The sequence below is a fragment of the Eurypyga helias genome, unplaced genomic scaffold (genome assembly GCF_000690775.1).
Source record: "Eurypyga helias isolate BGI_N326 unplaced genomic scaffold, ASM69077v1 scaffold2410, whole genome shotgun sequence".
NCBI lineage: Eukaryota > Metazoa > Chordata > Aves > Eurypygiformes > Eurypygidae > Eurypyga > Eurypyga helias.
In genome coordinates, this window is record NW_010223611.1 from 21,088 (window position 1) to 39,605 (window position 18,518).

General features: G+C 41.9%; 1 protein-coding gene across 1 annotated transcript in view; it reads left to right on the plus strand.

Moving 5' to 3' along the window:
* TNS3 (tensin 3) overlaps positions 1–18,518 on the plus strand; it is a gene marked incomplete at both ends in the record, with an annotated part of 57,915 nt that overhangs the window by 20,595 nt on the left and 18,802 nt on the right. The gene's annotated exons all lie outside the window — the stretch shown is intronic.

Genomic DNA, 18,518 nt, shown 5'->3' on the forward strand with positions numbered 1-18,518 from the left:
AAACGCAAGTTGTCTTTTGCACATTAACCATCAGTTTGAGTGGGACCCACCGGTGGATCCTGGTACAAGCTTGAGCTCTGAGGTGTTCTGAAAATGAAATCAGAGATACTAAAATAAAAATTAAATGTATTGTCAAAGAGTAGAAACTCGCTTTGATAGGGAAGGTGAATAATTGGAAGAAAAGATGACTGCTGCTGTTCCTTTTGTCTGTGACTGCTTTATGTCGGGTTTATTCTACGTATCCTGGCAGCATGCTAAGGTTACTATAGAGAGAGAATGAACCTGCTGGGAAGGAACAACTGTCTTCAGACGATGACTGTGGGACGTGTGTGACTGGGATGCTATACTGCCCTGTGTGTGTGCAGCACTCAGCTGAGGTACAGGATTTTTTTGTTCCGTTTAAATAAAACTGGTAAGCATCAAGGGTTATAGTTGACCAAAATAATATTTGTTTGAGTTTGACTGAATTCAGCGTATTGGCAACAGAGGTGCACCTGGTTCTTCTTCAGTGTTCCATTTTAAGACATTTCACTTATTTTTAACAACCACTAAATCCCTCTGCACTCTTTTGTCTGCCAGCTCTACAATTCGTGGAAAGAAAAGAACATGAGCACGTTAGAAATAGCTTAAAATGATGAGAGAAGGACTTTCAGCAAGTCTTTACAAGGCAGGAACTTGAGTGTCTTTCTCAATAGAACCTTGCTGTTTGTTTCCTAGCAAAGTAGGTTTGCTTGCTTAACAGTGTTTGATAATTAAAAAAAGAAACAGCTTTGAAAACAAAAGGATGTTTAATTCATGCCAAATAGGGTAGGGCTGAATGAAACCAAATTCCTATCTCTCGAGAGTGTTGTTTTACAAATTTTCTAGCCTTTTGCAACTATAATCAAAGCCAAAAAGTGCCAAATAGTTGTAAACTGGTTTGCTCCCGCTCTTTTTCTTTAAATAAAGTATCTGAGAAGTGTCCCCGGGTGGGCAATAACCAACATTCTGGTATGCACCCATGTCATGTGATCAGATGGGATGTTTGACTTTTATTGAAATTTTTTCTCTTCTTCAACACAAAGTAAATAGCTGTTCAATAGGGAGGTGCCCACTTATGTAGTTAAATGCTTGTTTTCCCAGAGGGCCCCTTCAGTATTGCAAAACTCAAGGGCTGAGGCAAAACAGCTTGGCTTTGGTACCTTAACAGGAATGCAGATGCCTACCAAAGAAAACAGCAGGTTTGATGCCATTTCTGGTGAGTGGAGCTGAAGGGTAAATTGGTAGTGAATAAATGGTAATTCCAGTTTTTAGTCACCAGCTGGATGCAGTATTCTTTGAGACAAAGAGAGATTTGTTAGAAGGTAGGGATGAAAAGGTATCCTGCCTCCATTTCTCCTCTTTCTATTCGACAGTGAAAATGGAACCATCTATAGAAAAAAGAAAAAAAAATACTTTATAAAATGCTGCCAGCTTGAAACAGTGTCTGGAGTGTCTGCCTTTAATTTGTTTTCTCTGAGGAAACTTACCTCTTCTACTTGTTGAAGTTTTGTGTGTTCTTGTTTATCTATATGATTTAAATCTGGTTAGTTTTCTGAATCATGAGACCGACAATGAGTCAGAGAGAAATGAATACAAAATGGTTTATTTTGTAGGTCAGTAATACAGAATGCAAAGGTAGGGTTGCAAGGTTTCATTTTTACTTCTGCAGCAATAGGTAATTTGCTTTCTCCTGCTCTTTTAACACAGCATTCATTGTAACCGTGCTGTGGCTTAAATATTTGTTTAGATCTATGTGTTTAAGACTAAATGTAAGTTCATGCAGGTGTTTTCAAGATTGTGCTTGGTAGGCTAAGATTGCTATGGACTGTAATCTCTTATTTTCGTGTTTTGGGGGGTGGGGAAGGGGGTTGAGTTTTTTTTGGTGTTTCTGGGGTTTTTTGTCTTGGGTTTTATGGGTTTGGTTTTTTTTTTTGTTAAACTGTATTTTGGATAGGTCAGTGAGGAACCAACAGTTAAGTGCAGTCTGGGCCAGACTTTCAAAGGATTTACTGATTCAAAGTGACCTTTTTTGGCTCATTTTGAAAGAGGATCTCTGAAGATATAATAAGCACCTTTTTGAAAGTCTTGAGTGTTTATTTAAGTGCTAAGCTGAGCTCCAGAACTTGGCCTGTGAAGTTCTGTTGAAATATGGTTTTTTACTTTTACCCAGACCTGTGAGCGCATCGATTAAGCAGTATCTGAAGTGAGGAATTCTGTGCATTTTACCTAGTGCACTGGGACATCAGTTTTGCTAGGTACCATTTGTCAGCTCTGCTGAGTTTAAATTTATGTCAAATAAAACCAGACACACACACACACTCCACCCCCAAAATGTTAAGTTCCAGAGAGGGACGGTTATACCTAAGATAGATATTGGAAGTTTTATGCCTAAAACCAAGAACAGGTTACAAGCAGGGTTCCCTAGGCATTTACCCCAGGGAAAAACTTAATGTTTTTTCCATTAGCCTCCTGCCTCTGCCTGCCTGCCTGTACTTCCCTTTCTCTCTCCTATGAATTCCTTTGCCCATAATTCTTTGTCAGCTCCTACTTACATATTCTTTATCTTCTCTGCCTTTCATTCTGTGAAGGTTGTTTGGGCACACTTACCTCCACACTCCTGAGTATCGATGTTTTTAACAGCACACGGGTTGATTTGAAGCACAGAATCACAGAATGGTTTGGGTTGGAAGGGACCTTAAAGACCATCCAGTTCCAACCCCCCTGCCATGGGCAGGGACACCTTCCACTAGACCAGGTTGCTCCAAGCCTCATCCAGCCTGGCCTTGAAGACATTACACGTGTCAGATGCTTTCAAAGCTACTGCAGAGCCAATTACTTGTTTTCAATAAAATGCATTTTTATGTCCTCCAATTGGTTTCTATCCTGTCTCAGTAGTGAGCAGTGTTGTTATTCCCCAGATGTTGTTCACTAGCCCTTTGTCAAAGGCTTTCACAACATTTTTAGACCCAAAGACCCCAGTGCAAAATCTGAGTAGTTTAGACACTTACGGTATGTTTAGATATCTTTTTGTAGTTCTTATAAAAAAAGACACTGCGAAATACCTCACTCTTCAGCACAAGACGATTCAGACAGCAGAATCTTGGGGGAAGGTTAACACATGTGACTGTGGCTAAGCATTCTCTCTTCTCCTTCCCATGTTCTCTACGTATCGCCCAGAGGCCGTTACCTCAGGGCCGTATAATACTGCTTTTTCAAGCAAGTCTTTCTTCACACAGCTTATTTGGGTTCCTGAGCAGGCTTTCACTTACCTTTCAGCATGTGCCTGTTTCTCAGTCATGTCAGCTACAGTCTGTGGTTGTTAATATTGTTAATTTAAACACGAATGTCCAACTCAGTATCTCCTTCCATGTACAGATACCACGGGACAAGCCACTTCACCCAATCCCACAATCTGCTAAATGACCCAGGTTGAATAAAGAGTCCTGAAAGGCAAACCTCTGACACAGGTGTGTGTTCCTTCACTGTGCCTGCTTCCCGAACAACTCTTCCTCCCTCTTGTGAGGGCATTAGGGCATCCCATCTGTTTAGGTTCATTAGAGAAGGAAAAATAACCTTCACAATGGCGTAAGTACTAGATTTCTTTTCCCATAGTAACACCAAGTAACACCATACTTGCACGGGAGTAAAATCAGCACGGCAGTGTCAGATGCTGACAGTGTAACTGGAAGAAACAGACCAAAATGCCTTAATACAGTTTAGGATTTGGTGCTTGTTTGTTCAGTGACTTTCCTAGGACCAGAAAGAGATGCAGTTAAGTCCCCTCTCTGTGCCTGCACCTAAGCACGACTACACTGAACTGCCTTGTGCATTATGCTTTCTGCGTAGTCAACGAAATGTGAATAGAGGGCATCAGCAGTTGTCATGCCATTTGCACACGACGTAAGAGGTCATGCTGTCTCTCGAGTGAATGCGTGTCCGTGAATGAACTTGTGCTTCACACTAGTCCCCAAATGGCAGATCTCTGGGAAGACTTACAAAACAGACTCCAAAAGGAGTTTACAAGACAGGCTTTGTCATGAAAGTGGTTGTGGATGCCCCATCCCTGGCTGTCTTCAAGGCCAGGCTGGATGAGGCTTGGAGCAACCTGGTCTAGTGGAAGGTGTCCCGGCCCATGGCAGGGGGGTTGGAACTAGATAATCTTTAAGGTCCCTTCCAACCCAAACCAGTCTGTGACTGCGTGGTTGGAGTGTCTTGGGTTTTTTTAGGCCACTATGAAGCAACCCTTTTTCTTTCTAAAGTAATCAGATTTTCTGGGTAACTATTACTGGGTTTGGCTGTAATTACTGTCCATTCTTCTGGTCCTTTAAGATCATGCACCTTGCCTTTTTTGGCTAGATTCCTTTTCAGTGACTCTCTCCTCCTGCTCCTGGGTTTCAACTAAACTACTCTGTTCATAAGATGACTTAGGATTTTGTGGTGCAATGTGTACCTTTCTCTCCCCATTGGCAAACATGTTCTGTTGATTTGGGGGGGCCTGATGAGTCCCTGCTTTTACAGCGTATGCAAAATGTTTTGTTTCGTTATGGAGGTGCTTTGGTCGGGAGGGCTTGGTTTTTGAAAGAGGGGTCTTCCAGCGATTTCGGCATGCATTCCTGTTGCGAATATCCCAGAACTGTCCGTTTTGTTGAAAGTCTGGCACGCTGGTTAGTGAAATGTGTGTTAGTTTCTGCCACTGAATACGTACAGCAGGTACTGGAGAACTGAGGACTCTTCCTGGAAAGGTTCCTGCAGCAAACATCATCTGCAGATAGTGGTTCTCTTTACTGAACCACAGGAAGATCTGTTCCCCCTTGCCTGTGTTTCCAAAGTGGTGTTAACACTTGCACAACCACTTAATGTATGTGCGGGTGGGTTTTTTCTTGACCTTGGAGCAGAATGAAAGACTAGCTCTCCTGAGTCCCACAACTTTTGATTTTGATGTCTCATTTTTGAGAGTTAGCTATTATATTTGATAGTCTGTACAGAATGAAGCATACCACTCAAGTGTCCTTTCAGCACTATAAGCCACAGGCACTTCTGATAGTAAAACATGATTGAGAAAATTCCTCCAAACCATGAAATAATACAATTTTTTAAGCGAGCAACAGCAGAATTTTAGCTGTACCAATGACAATAGTGGCCTTTAGTGCCGTCAGCTGTAGTATTTTGCTGACTTTTCAGTGGTACCTTGTAGTTGCAAGTGAAGCTCTGATAAAGACAGCACATGTGTTATTCACAGATCGATCCCAGAAAGCTGTCCCAGGAATCTCTACTGTTGCTCCAGCGGTTTCACTTGTTGAGTTTTAAATGTTCATCTGTGGTCGCTCCTCTTCAAGGCTTAAGTTGTTTGAACATCACAGAGTTTTGGGTCAGACTGAGGCAGATTTCAGGTCTGCCTGCATAATGATGATGCCTCCTCTAGATTTTGCTTTCAAGCATGGACGGTACCTGAATGCTGAGGAAGAGCAGCTATTTCAAGCTCCTTTCAGACTAATAGGGGGAGGTAACTTCCAGTAAACAGAGAGAGAATTTTTTTTTTTTTTGTCAGAACCCAGGCCTACTACTTGTTGTGGACAGCTCTCCAGTTGTGAAAGCAAAAGTTGCATTACTAGAGCTCTTTTATATATTATTCTCTCTGTTCTGGAGTTTATCAATATATAAACATGTTGCCTGCTGATAGGGCAAGTCTTTTTTCATTACTAGACACAGGGGCAAGCGCTGTGGCATCAGCCTTCATCTGTGTGGTTTCTGAGATGGCCCTGGGCGCTGAGCTGTCTCTCAAGTAGTACGGGCTAGACTCTATCTCCAGGTTCTTCATGTTCTGTACTGTTTATCTTCCTCTGGACCTTGAAGAATGTTTCCTATTCTGTTACCCATTTAAGAGACTTGCTAAACTTCTGAAGCCCATCTTATGTTTCTGGTATCAAGCTATTCCTTGTGTTCCCTTTAGAATATTTAACGTGTATTTACTTTGTAGGAAGAACATTTGTTTCTAAGTCATTTAGGTACATAAAAACTTTTCCATCAAAACTGCATACTTTATTATGTTAGTATGTGCTTGTATTGGGCATGTGTAGGTCATCTTCAAATACTCTTTTTGAGAAAGGTAAATACTATAATTATTATCATATATGGTTACTATATATTACTTCTGCTATTGCTTTAATAACTGAAAATAAGCCACAAGTCCCCTGAATCCTGGTCCAAAACCTCTAAGTTTAATTAGTAAGTTAGGAAATCAAAGAGCTCTGCTAAATGTATCTGTGCCTTAACTTCCCTTGCTGATATGTGGACTTGTTTAGAAACACGGGAAGATCAGTTTCTTGAAAGTGCCATAAAGTGATGGAGCAATTTTATTAATAATGGTTATACTGTTAAATTTCACACTCCATACTCGACAGGAGTAAATTCATTATGTTGGCCTTTTACACAGCCCTTTTAAGCCCTGTCTTTTTTTGCTGTACAGTTTTCGGCAGCCATGTAGAGTCATCAGTGTTTTTCTGCTGCTTCATGTTTAATGACCGTAACTAATTTTTGCTGGAAGCCTAACAGTATAGTAGGAGAAAAGCCATGACTCAGGGTCAGTTTGCTCTTCCAGCTGTAAGGAAGAATAGTCATGAATTCTGAAGCTCAACATTTGGAGTACACACTTGCAAATTAATGGAGTGTTCCTGAAGATGGGCTTTGGGTTTGGCATGAGTAAAAGGACATAGTTCAGTGAATTTGTAATGCCCTTAAACTTTGCTTAGTGTTTCGTACTCGTGGTGATGTTTCTCTACTGTGATGTTTTGTTACACTCTTGTTGGTTATCCAAGCACAAGCTACTTCAAGTTAAGTCGATGCCTAAATGACTGAGAAAACTTTTCAGAAATAGAGTCAAAATGACACAATAGATACTAGCTTCTGTATATAAGATTGCAGTAATAAATGTATCAGTCAGTTCTTTGTACTTGGGATCATAGAACAAGTATTCCTTTCGTTTGATCCCAGGTGGGCAGAAGTGGTACAATATATTACAGCAGGATTCTAAGGGTGCGTGTGTGCTGACTGGCTCTGCCTGTGTTCCATGCTGGCTGGACAACAGCCAGCCTCTGGTCTAGTGGCTGTGCTTTGTGAAGCGGATTTTTCTTGCTCCGGACTACTCATAAAATCACTAAAGTACAAATGTGATCCTTTCCAGTGGCTGGGAAATACACACTAGCATTTGCACAGCATAAAGATTCTGTAGGGTCTCGGATGCCCTCTCCTTTGGTTCTCATAAGATTCAAGGTTTAAGGACCTTACGTGAGCCTGAGGGTCTTACTTGTTTGCATTTTGCTAACAGCAGCCCCCTCGGTTGTTTTCCTTTCAGAGTGTTTGTTCAGTTTTGGGCTTTTTTTGCCTTGTTTTCTTCAGCCTCCTTTGGTTTTCAGTTAAGAATCAGGGACTTGAGAAGCATAACAAACCAAACAGCTCCATTTGATTTAGCTACCCGCTATTTCATATTGGAAAACTAGTTCTTTAAAATGGAATGCATAAATGAACATCAGCATTTGGTTGCATGTCTTGGATAGCCAGGAGAAGGAAAAACAGTGATAGAAGATGACTTCATACCTTTTTCCTTTCTTTCCAGTCTATGTTGTTATCCTTACATTACAAATCTGTAAAAACTCTCCAAAAATGTGTTACAGGATTGCCAGATGAATGTGTATGAACCAGAAATTGATCTTGCAGTCTTGGACCGATTTACCAAATCAGGACCTGCTTTTTATGTTGCAGTTTGGGAGCAGCACTAAATGCAGTTTTAGGTTTCCAAATTGTAGAAAGTGCCATGATTGGGCAGTGCAAAGGTCTAGGTTGATTGCAATGTTGTTCCATAACCTTTTCCCGAAACTTTTGGTCAGTGTTGTGGTTTATGCCCAGCTAGCAGCCAAGCACCACGTAGCTCTCACTCACTTCTCCCCTTTGTGCGGTGAGGAGGAGAAAATACCAGGAAAGACTTGTGGGTCGAGACAAGAACAGGGAGGGATCGCTCTCCAGTTATGGTCATGGGGAAAACAGGCTTGACTTGGGGGGAAAAAATGAATTTAATTTGTTACCAATCCAATCAAAGCAAGACAATGAGGGACAAAACCAGAGCTTAAAAACCTTCCTGCCACCCCTCCCTTCTTCCTGGGCTTAGCTTTGCTCCCCATTTCTCTCCCTCCTCTCCCCCCAGTGGTGTAGGGGAACGGGAATGGGGATTGTGGTCAGTCCATCACAACTTGTCTGTGCTGCTCCTTCCTCCCGCAGGGCAGGATCCTCACACTCTGCCCCTGCTCCAGTGGGGTCTCTCCCATAGGAGACAGTCCTCCACCAACTTCTCCAACATGAGTCCTTCCCACCGGCTGCAGTTCTTCACAAACTGCTCTCGTGTGGATCCCTTCCATGGGGTGCAGTCCTTCAGGAGCAGCCTGCTCCAGCCTGGGGTGCCCATGGAGTCACAGGCTCCTTCGGGCACGGCCGCCTGCTCCAGTGTGACCTTCCATGGGGCAGGAGCACAGCCTGCTCTCTCACCACAGGCCTCACTGACCTGAGTATCTGCCTGGCTGTCACTCTCACATCCCTCTCCTCTCTCCCCACACTCCTCCCCTATGTCTTCCACTCCAGGTCTCTTTGTTTTCCCCTCTCAAATATATTAATCACAGAGGTGTTAGTTGGCTGTGCTGTGACCAGAGCTGGGTCTGACTTGGAGCCAGGGGAGCTTTTAGCAGCTTCTCACAGGAGCCGTCCCTGTAGCCCATCCCCCACTATTGAAATGCTGGTCACACAAACCCAGCACAGTCAGTTAATTGTGGTCAGTTCATTTGCATTTACCACTCTGCACCAGAGCACGTATCATCTGTACTCGCAGCAGTCAGCCAAAAATCTTTGAGGAGGTATGTATTGTAGCCTAGCTTACAGAATTTAAATGCTCCACACCTGACCTGGACCGGAGTGGCACCATCCAACAGTGGGACTCCCACTCAGGTGTGGGAACTTGCACACATCCAGATGTGCCCTGTACTGCAAAGGGTGATGTGTCCCAGAAAGCCTGGAACTGGTAACAGCGGAAAGAAACATCAGTAAAACCAGTATCTGCCTGGCTGTCACTCTCACATCCCTCTCCTCTCTCCCCACACTCCTCCCCTATGTCTTCCACTCCAGGTCTCTTTGTTTTCCCCTCTCAAATATATTAATCACAGAGGTGTTAGTTGGCTGTGCTGTGACCAGAGCTGGGTCTGACTTGGAGCCAGGGGAGCTTTTAGCAGCTTCTCACAGGAGCCGTCCCTGTAGCCCATCCCCCACTATTGAAATGCTGGTCACACAAACCCAGCACAGTCAGTTAATTGTGGTCAGTTCATTTGCATTTACCACTCTGCACCAGAGCACGTATCATCTGTACTCGCAGCAGTCAGCCAAAAATCTTTGAGGAGGTACGTATTGTAGCCTAGCTTACAGAATTTAAATGCTCCACACCTGACCTGGACCGGAGTGGCACCATCCAACAGTGGGACTCCCACTCAGGTGTGGGAACTTGCACACATCCAGATGTGCCCTGTACTGCAAAGGGTGATGTGTCCCAGAAAGCCTGGAACTGGTAACAGCGGAAAGAAACATCAGTAAAACCAGTTGAGTGATACGGTTTGAGAACATCCTTCTGGACACATCCAGGGATATGTTTAACCTGTGGTTATACGGGGCTTGCTGGAGTTGCCAAACCATTCTTGCAAGGATTGTGTGGAGCACCGCCAAGGCTATCCAGAATGAGATTTCAGCCGCGTGTTGATCTGTATGACTGAATCTGTTGCAGGTAAACTGTACATAGGATAATTTAATTTATACAGAGCTGCTATTACGTTGTCCTGGTGGCTTCTTGTAATCTAGATAGTGCAGGTGTTGGTGTTGAGCCTGCATCCAGCATCGTGGTCCAGGGTCACTGCATGCCCGTGCAGTGCAGGCTTATGAAGGAGCCAAGGAGGCCTGGAATTGCGAAGCCAGGAATACACCTGTTTAGGGTTTTTGGTGGTGTTGGTTGGTTGGTTAGTTTAGGGGTGGTTTTTTTTGTTTGTTTCTTTTTTTTCCTCACAGAGAACCAGGATGCAGTGTGACCAAAACTAAATTTGCGTCTTAAGTGAGACTCATCAGTTTGCATCGAGAGTTTTGAATATACCTTTTTTTTTTGTTTCTCTTCATACCTTTGTGGCAGATGCTGAAAGTTTCCAGCTTACAAGTAATTCTGCATTGTCCCAGAGGAGAGAGGCAGTTCTCTGATTCTGGGAACGTACTGCTGGCGTAGGTTGTGTTGTGGGGTTTGTGTCTTTTATCCGAGTCCCGACTGGTTTCATGTGCAGCCGTTCACTGATTTGTGAGAACAGCGGCACTTAACAGGAGAGCGTGTACTTTTCCAATTAGGTTTGAACTTCTGACTCGCTCATAAGCAACAAACAGGTATTTTCTGGATGCAAGAACCACTTTTATCCTCTATTCAACCGAGGAGTCACTAAAGTGTTGACAGGCCCTGATGCAGAATATGGATGTGCTCTAGGGGCACGGCTGTCCGGTGGTGATGCATGCGTACATTTGTAATAATGTTTAGAGCAAAAGTTTGTGGGCTGCCATGTGGTGGGATACAGCTGTTATTAAAAGGCAGACTAACAGGCTCACCCCCCCTAGTTTGAGGTGATTCATTCCAGAGACGGAGAAGGAGTCAGAGCTTGCTGGGGTTTGGGCCCCCCCTAGTTTGAGCTGATTCATTCCAGAGACGGAGGAGTCAGAGCTTGCTGGGGTTTGGGAGCTTGAGAGCAGCAGCTGCTACATAAAAATAAGCACTACTGCTGCACGACTTCCACAAAGCTTTTCTTGCCAAAGAACTCCAATAATATACAAATTGTTGAAGATGTGGATGAGAGTGTCTGACCTGATGGTTCAGTGTGGAAGAACAAGGTTTTCTAAAGGCTGTTTGTTTTAGGAAAAAGACATCAAAACCAAGCAGTCATTGAGTGTGTGGCTGAGTGATCTGGGGGCTGAGACCCACTCAGCTTCATCTGGGTACTAAAACAGAGCGAGAAAAGAACCACTGTAAGGAAATGGCTTGTAGGCTGAATTAGCTTTTCAGCCAACACATTTCCACTCCTTCTTGGCTCCAGGAGTTCAGATTTCATTGAACCTGATTGTCCCCTCAGGCTCCTCCCTCGTGTTTACATTTTCATTTGCTTTTTCTGGCTGATACAAGTCTCCTGCTTCTTTAGCAAGACCATTCACCTCCAGGAGCAGGAACAGAAGCTGCGGCTCAAACAGCAGGAGTAGAGACGTTTCTTGCCTTTTTAAGCTGGGGTGTTCTGCCCTAACTCCGGCTTTCCGCTGTGCGGGGTTTTGCTTAGGGAATATTAGTTGATTTAAACGAGCCAATGACTGACTCTTGCAGAAAGTTCCCGATCGTGCCTAGTAAAGAGGTAAGAAGCTTTATTGTGGTTCAAGAGCTGGAAATACAAACCACATGTATTTCTGTGTGAATTTTATAGGAATTATATGGGAAGAGTTTGCAAGGAATTGAGGGCCTGTGTTTGTTAGGGAGGGACAAAGGAAAAGACAAGTACACATAAAAAGACTTAACATTTTAGGAATGCAGCTCTGGACTTGTCCAGGTTTGCCTGAAGGTAGAAATATTTATTTATGAGGTTGAAAAAAATAATCCAGATCTCCTGTAATGTTTCCTGCTGCAACATGAACAAGGGTACAGCGTGCAGAGGTTTGTGTATTTGCAACCTTCTTCTTTTTGTTCAGGTGGACTGGGTCAGAACGGCTCTTGCTGAATTTGTGGCGTATGTTTACGTAGCTGGCTTGCATTTGTGTTTTCACAAGGGGTGAATGGACAAGGGATGGCTGTAGGGACAAGTCAGAAGGCTGAAAGACTGAGCCCTCTTTCTAACAAGCCTGCCGTTGGATATTTGGATTTCAAGGAGGGAAGTGCCAGCAAACACAGGCTTTGGAAGGAAGCCACTGAATTTGGTACGTGTTGGTATTTCAGCTCCTGATTTTTATATAAGTTGCTCTTTGTATATTAGGTACAGGAGTGAAAATACACACATACCCTTCGCTCTGAGGCTTTCATTTGTAAGAGAGTCCTTGATACTGGGGGGTGTGTGTGTGTAATTCAGATTCAGTGTGGGAATTTTGTCAGGCCTCAGCCTGGGTAGTTCAGTGAGTTGGAACCGCGCCTGGGAAGAGAAGTCAGGCTGAAAGGACGTGGGCCCCTTCAGTTTGGTTAACTAAATTCCAGCATTACTTAGGTCTCCAGTGTAGTGAACTACCCTTGGTTTCTGACAGCTATGTTACTCCTGCATTTTAGAGAGCGTTGCTCCCTTCGAACAAATGGGAGCGGGGATTGAGTCGTGCATTGACGTGAGGTACCGAGTGCACAAGGCCTCTGCAGTACCATTACTTAGTAAGGTGCACAGAACAGAATTTTGCATTACTACTGTATTGTCTCATTTTCTTCGGTCAGAAATGTTCCTTGCGTGTATGCCTAGCTTCACTTTTGCAGTTAAGTTGCTGATCACTTTTTGAGGAAAAACGTGGATGTTACAGGAGTAAAGCGAAGTCCACAAGTGTTAGTGCAGAGGTATTCCGACATTACGATTTGGAAAAAGGCAGAATATGAAATGAAGGTTTTATGTAATATAACAACATCAAAACCTTGTATTTTGTAGGTTTGTAATATATGAATAGTTCATTTGTGTTGGTTTTATGAACAAACAAATCATATGCGCAGCTTTCATATATATTTTATAGAGAGAGCTTGTATGTATAAAACAGTGTATATACGGTTTATATGTATATACACACATAAAAATCAAAATCTTGTATTTCTTTTGATTATTTGCATGTTCTCTACTATGATATCGCTTAACCTTTGGAGGTAGATTTGTGGGGGTTGTTTTCATTTAGAATAAGTCATATTTATGTATTTTCTGGTTCAGAAACATCTCAGGCTGCCCAGTAAAACATTTGGGCAAAGCCACTGATGTATACATGTGCTCTATAAATGCTGACTCTGTCAAAAGTTTGACTCTCTCAAAAGCGTATTTAATTCCCCCTGGCAGAAATGCTAGGTTTTGAAATAAAACGATGCTTTTTTGCCTCATACTCCTTTTAAACCAAGTTAGGAGGGAATAAATTCTAGGTAGAATTTATATTTTGTTATTTACTTCAGCTAAGTTGTATGCTTTCTACCGGACTTGCAGTGACAAATCTTACACAAGTCTGAGGTAAAACTAAATTCCTAATCCTGTTCAGCATCACACCAGATCTTTTTTTTTTAATCATTAAAAAAGGTTAAATCTAAGTGCTTGTCATGCTTAAATTAAAAAAAAAAAACACACAAACAAAAAAACCCCAAACCAAACAATCAATCAAATTTGAAAATAATTTATATTTATGTGCAATGTCCATTGTGTTTTCATGATGAGGAGCTGCAAGTTTAAATACCCAGGCGCCTCAGGAGCAGCTGGATATTTGTTCTGCTGTGCGTCTTGTTCTTTCTCATCGGTTTATAATGCCACATGGCAATTTTCTGGTGATTTTTTGAAGTTTCGAAAACAGCTACTGGAGAAAAATGATATAGTTGCAAGTAAATTATTTTATCCCACAGTGTCAAGTGTTTCCTTGTGAAGTCCAACAAATATTGTATTCGCCTTGAAGTTCACAACCAAAAGCCACCAGGTCCCAAACATTTCTGTTTCTCAGTATAGTTGCAAGCACATTATTTTATCCCACAGTGTCAGGTGTTTCCTTGTGAAGTCCAACAAAATTGTATTCACCTTGAAGTTCACAACCAAAAGCCATCAGGTCCCAAACATTTCTGTTTCTCACTTCACTTGTAGACAGATAACATAATGTGACTCCCAAGTTCTAGCATAAATATCAAAAGTAGTATCTGTTAGGCTCAGCATCCTTCTTGTGACCGGTGTGACCTCTGTTTGGGGAGCCCCTGCTTCGGGGAATTGCTTTAGGGATTTTTGAAGCTTGGCAGCGGGCCAGACTTTCAGATAGAGATCCTTAATTAGGACATCTAGATCCCACCCTTGACTGATTACACTTTTCCTTGTGTAGCTTAAAATGCCTTTTTTATGTATCTGGGTGCTCACTTTAAATGGTTTGTGCAGGGCTGGGAATCCTGGTAGGTTGTTTGCTCGTTTAGTGGAGTCCTTGGGTCTCTCACGTGTATGTTTCCTTGCAATTTAGATCATCTACATTTATCTGATAATAATGCTGGGTGTATAAAATATTTCAAGCTGTTAGATCCTTTCATTGTGCAGTTAGTAAGTGGTATACCTAGGCTGGTTGTCTTGGTTATGAACACCATTAGGCTGACGCTGAGTAAGACAGTGCTCATGTCCACAGCTCTTAAGGCTTTTTAATCCGCTGGCGTTCCACATACCGACAATCCTGAGGTAACAGGGTGAGACACTCAGCGCCACAAAACCTGGTTTTATGGTGCCGAAATCCTTCACAGAGATGCTGGTGTGCCGACAGCTCTGGTGTTGAGGTCTGACAGGGCTGTGTGATTCATTCGCACGTGTAGTAACTGGGGAGCCCAGACAGCTCATGGTTGTCAGTCCCTAACACAGAGTGGTTCTAGTCAGCTCGGGAGAATCTCAAATTTCAGAGATTTTATTTTTAAAAGAGACCGTACTCGAGCAAAAACGTGGTTACTACTGCTGAAACTTCACGTTGGATTTACTGAGTTTCCCCATAAAATCGAGATGTTTCCATATACGGACTCCTGAATCGCAGAATAGTTTGGGTTGGAAGGGACACAGACTCGGGTGTCAGCTTTCCTCTCCTAGCCATGAACCTTTCAGTCTCATATGTTTGCTGTCTCTGTTCTAACCAAATTGTCTGTTGGGCCATCCTGAGCCAAACCCTAGAAGTCCCAGAAAAACTCCTGCTGTTCCCAGTAGTGTCAGTCAGGCTTCTAACGAGTACAGATGCCATTTATCAGTGTAGTAGAGATCTCTGCTTTCAAGTATTTATTTAAAAGCTCTGTTTGCAGAAAATACATTTTTTCATTCATCTACATGACAGCTTAGGGGAGGGGGAAATTCCTCCAGCAAAATTTTTCTTCCTTTCATCTGATTTACTTATCTAAAACATTCCTACACCCTTCCTTGAGTCTCACCAGTTAAAGCGAACTGTTCAGAGAAACATGAAACTTTTTACAATCTCTTCGTAGTGTTCACTATGAACTACAGCTCAGATTAAAACCAGGATATGAGCAGTAATTAATTGTCTTAGCCAGCAATGGGGTCATTTGAGAGTTCAAAGACAGCCGTTTAACTTGCATCTTCTTCTGATAAATGTGTTTTTAAATTTACTTAAGACATATCAGAATGCTGAAGTAGTTTAAGTCCAAGCTTTGTACTGACACATAAATGCAGTATGAAAAGGAACAGTGTCTAAGAAGTGTAAGTTGGTTCAGAAGAAATTAAAAAAAAAAAAAAAAAAAAAAAAAAACAGAAAGCAACAAAGCTGTTGTATCCAATCCAAAGTCTGATGGAAAGAAGCACCTGAGTGCTCTGGTTTGCGTACTTAATAGATAATCAGCAAAGATCATATGCAAGCAAACCCTCATCCTCTGCCGAAAGCTGGTTTCATATTTATATGCAATGGTGCTAATTCATAACACCATTAACAATATATTGAGGAAGTATTTTTGCACATTTCACAATTTCTATAGAGACACTGTGTAGGGGTTTAAAATAAAGACTTTCTAAAAAAGCTTTGTTTCAAATGGGAACATGAAGAGGGGAGATGAACAATTTTTGAGCCTTACAATCCATAAAATGGCAATCATTTTAAGTAGAGATGCTACTGGTAAGCTGAACTCGCATCTCTTCTCCAGAAGAGAAGCTCTACGGTTCACACTTGGGAGACCCCCAGGTGGTTTGTGGTTGCTCAGCATTCTGGGCAACGTGCAGAATATATCTGACAGTTTTGTACTGAAGTATTGGGCAGGGTTATCTCTGAGCCGTACGGAGCGCAGATGTGCAAGGCGCTCAGCCCAGCACTCCACTGGCAAGCTGGCTTCTCGCCTGTGCTTCTCTTTCTATGCTTGGATGGTACAGGGAGAGCTAATGGAGGGAAATGCACAAAGGTTTCCCTTGCTTCTATGTCTGTACTTCAGAATTTACAGATTTTTGTACTAAACAATCCTGTATGGTGAACCATTCTGCATGCTAACGTATGAGAAATCACTGCATAAAAGAGGTTGAGGTCAATTGGCTGTTACTTTGCTTAGATATGGTATTTTTTCATAAATACTGTTTCTAAATATCTGTATGCAGACATTCTACCTCATGTGTAACAGCTCTTTTCACTGTGGGAGTTACACATTATAAACTTCAGCAAACTTCTAACAGTCTGCCCACAGAAAAATTCCATGGCAAGGGGAATTGCTTTCTTTTTTTCCTCCTAGCCTGATGACTTGTTCTGAAAATGACTATTTTGGTCTTTTGCATGTGCTGTTTTTAAAATCAACATTACTCAAGTAATAGTACCTAGTCCTTAAAAAGTAAAAGGTTGTCCTTTACTTATTAGCTAAAATCTATTAAACCTATCACATAACCTCTAGTGTGTAAGTATTTTTACTGATGGAAACTTGGCAGTGTGTCCCATAATGAAGGCTTTTTCCAACCAGACCACTTTTCTTGCCATTGTAAACCAATGAATTCATTGCTGTTGTGGGTACAATTTCTGAATAATGCTGTTTCTAAAACGGTATTGTCTAGGAAAGCTTCCTCGTTGAGAAGCTTCATGATCACGATGGCATTTTAAATATGTTTTGAAAATGTGTGGTAGAGGTGATGTTGAAGTGCACTTTCTCTGTGGCTGTATTGATTCTGGAATTGCCACAGATGTAGACTAAGCAGTTGGTTACTTCTGCCTGTTCCTAAATTGTAATGGTCTAACTTTCTTATTATCAAACAATTCTCAAACTATGGGTAGGAAAAGTTATTCAGAAACTTCTGCTTAACACAAACATTTTAGTAAATGAACATTAAATCATTGCAAAATGGGACCGCTCACTTTACTTTCTTGACTTGGCAGACAGTAGAAATATTTACTACTAAAGCTTTTACATAAGAAACAGAGTTAATTGTGTGCATTTTTAGCTTTGGGTAGCCCAGGAGCCATACTCTAGCCTGTGTTCTAACCAGTGTGATGTGTGTGGGAGTTGGACAAACAAGTCCAGTAAAGGATCATAAGAATGTGTCTCCTATAGCTTAATTTCTTTTCCTTGGTCTGTAATGTCAAGGAGAGCTTTAAAAAGCCCTGGCAGAGGTAGGAAAAAGTGGTTTGAATAAAATGCGCCAGATTCAAATAAATCCTTGAGCTTTTAAAATGTTAGAGAGGAAAATTGCTGTATTCGTTGTTCTGCGGTTTTATGCATTGCCAGTCTTGCTAGTACTGAAATAACATGGAAGAGATTATTCTCACAGTAATATTTTTAACTCAAATGGATTTTTTACTTCCTGATAGTATATAAATATCTGCTCAAGTCTGTGGTTTTTTTCCAGGAATCAAAAAGATTTTTTTTTTTCCCTCCAACAACTTTAATTACCCATTTTGTATGTATTTCATATTTGTTATTGTTGAGTTTATATTTTATGTGATTCCTGTTAAGCAGTAAAGCATAGTATCTAAAATATTACATATGTCATAAAACATGTAGAGGTATACACTGGAGACAATTCTGAGGCTGAGATTTTAGTTTCTAACTCGTGATTTATTTCATTATCGGCCTTATGTTTTGCATTCGTTTTTGTTGATTATTGAAAAGAAATCATTAAGATGGGCTGATGGCTGCAGCATGAAAGAAAGTCAGATTAACAAATACAGGATGTGTGCCCTGAGACAGCAAGACAGCAGGAAGAGTTCTGGGATCAAAAGCAATAGAGTCAGTTCAGTGAAGCCCTGCAGTCGAGTTCTTTAGCCCTGTAAGAAGGTTACCGGGTCTGCGTTATGGCCTTGCTTAATAGAATTGAAACATGAAATGCATACCAGATCCTCCACACGTGTACAAATTTCAATCAAACATTTACTTGTGCATGCCTTTAAGAGAGGCCTTACAAGGCCAGGCTAGAGGGGGCTTTGAGCAACCTGGTCTATTTCCTTGTGCATGCCTTTAAGAGAAGCCTTACAAGGCCAGGCTGGATGAGGCTTGGATCAACCTGGTCTAGTGGAAGGTGTCCCTGCCCATGGCAGGGGGGTTGGAACTAGATGATCTTTAAGGTCCCTTCCAACCCAAACCATTCTGTGATTCTGTGATATATTCCTGAGTTGCCAGCTCTGATTGAAAGACTGTTTTATTCCTTGCATCACCAAAAAAAGGAGTAAATGATTCTTTGTGGTGGTGTTAGACCCTCAAGTAGAAATGGATGAACTGGTAGTTGCATGATATTTGTTCAAGGGAAGTAAGTTCCTACCATTCCTGC